We start from the raw sequence: 2,160 nt of genomic DNA, 5'->3' as shown, positions 1-2,160 counted from the left end.
TATACAATACGAGCCGGCTACTAGCCATTTGACGCCTAGCCACAACTAGCAATGAATTCCAAATTTTACTCCAATTTTATCTTTTCATGCCTTTTATCATTAAGAGCTTATCATACATTCTAAGCATAAGCAATAGATTAACCTCAAAAACCATCAAACCATGACAACAATCTAGTCCTTAAGCATACTCCAAGACTTAGTGAAATTATAAGTGTTTCTAGCATGCATGCCAACCTAACAAGATTCAACATCACTCTAACATTATTACTACACTCGCATCAATATCACATATCAATCGGTAAAGCAACACAAAAGGGATCATGGTATATGCATGAGCTATACGACATGATAAATAAAGCTATAAAAAAAACTATATGGTAAAATATGCAACTATATGAACTAAACTAGCATGAAAATGCAACTACATGACACACACACAAATATGTTCCTTAACTACCACCCCCAAACTTAAAATCTTCACTGTCCCTAGTGAAGGTAATAGAAAGGAACACAGGGTATATTTACTCAGAAGAATCATCATCATCATCACCCTCAGAGGGTGGAGTGTCAGGAGGTGGATAAGCAGAATCCTCACCAAAAATGGGCCACTGGATGTCAGCTCCAAGGCCTCTAAATGCAGTCCCAAGTGCTAGGGTGAGCTCCTGCGCAAACCTACTCTGTGACTCATACATCGCATCCATCCTCCTGGAAAGCCTTCTGTACTGGATATCAGCTAATCTCGAACCATCTCCTCCCTGGGCTCTCGAAGAACCTGCCTCTTCCTGAGCCTGACTAGACCTAACCATCGTAGCCCCAGCTGCTAGACGTCCTCCTGGGAGGTGATATCCCAAACCATATGACTCGGGCTCTCCACCCGTCCACTCCTGCATCGCATTCAACGTTGCTGAATTAATAGGAGCGGTCGGCATCTGTAAATGCTCATAAGAAGGCTAATGGACTCCAACTTCCTTGCACAACTTTGTGACAATAGAGGCATACGAGATATTATATTGCGACTTCCCCCTCAAAAACTTCAAAATCCCTTGGTAGATGAACTCACCAAGGTCCACATAATACTCCTCATTCTGAATCCCCCACAATAACCTGGTTCTCTCAACTGTAACCTCATGTGCATGCGAAGAAGGAAGAATATTAGCACAAATAAATGCATTCCAAGCACGAGCATACCTGTTCATCGCGACAGCCGGGAAAGAACGATAATCGTCAGATCCCCTCTTAAACTTCCACACTGTGCCCAGCTGATAGAGAGTAGCAATAATCAATTCTGAGTCAAAATCCTCAGGGGCCTTTTCATTCCAATTCTCCTCCTGGGGCTTTCTTTGTCGCTGCCCAATAACCCGGCGAATCGCCTCGGGCTGATAATCAATAGTAAGCCCACGAACAACAGAAAACCCATTCTTGTTGGCCTTGGCTTTCGCATAGAACTCGCGAACAACACTCAGCGGTACAGCCTCGGGTGACTCGCAGAAAGTAATCCATCCCTTCTCTACAATCATCGGTAACAACTCACCATCCCTCCCCGATGGCAAGAACCCCCTCTCCTTCATAATTGGCTTAGTTAACAACTTAGCATACTCTTCTTCAGCAGCCCTATCTAACAATCGGGGCCTTGCAGCAGTGCTTCTCGATGAATCAGTAGCAGTCGGATTGGTGCTGCTGCTACCCATAGTTCTCGATCGCTTTGGTGCCATGAAAACTGAACATGAGGGCTTGAGAGTTGTGTTTGGTGTGTAGGAGAGAGTTTGAGATTTGAAAGTATATGAGATGTGTAATATGAGGTTGTATGTATATATAGGGTAGGCTTAGGTTTAGAAATTGATTTGGAGTGGGATTATGGCTAATTTGTAGGAAGAAAATCATGGGTAATGGGGATTGTGGACTGTGGTTTTTTTATTTTTCTGATTTTGTGCTTTTTATAGGCTGAAAACCGATTTTTCAAAATTCAGGTCTGCAGGCGGGCGCCTGCAAGGTCTCTGGAATTTTTTTTTTCTGCCACCAATTTTCTGATTTTTTTGGGATTTTGGATAAAGTACTACATTCTAAGGGTTCCTATGGTCTCATATCTTGGGTTGCCTCCCAAGAAGCGCTTCTTTTACGTCATTAGCTTGACTAGAGTAATGCGATCAAGTTGACAATAAA

This window comes from Apium graveolens, chromosome 2, assembly GCF_009905375.1.
Source record: "Apium graveolens cultivar Ventura chromosome 2, ASM990537v1, whole genome shotgun sequence".
In the NCBI taxonomy this organism is placed as follows: Eukaryota; Viridiplantae; Streptophyta; class Magnoliopsida; order Apiales; family Apiaceae; genus Apium; species Apium graveolens.
This window is presented reverse-complemented; position numbering follows the sequence as displayed.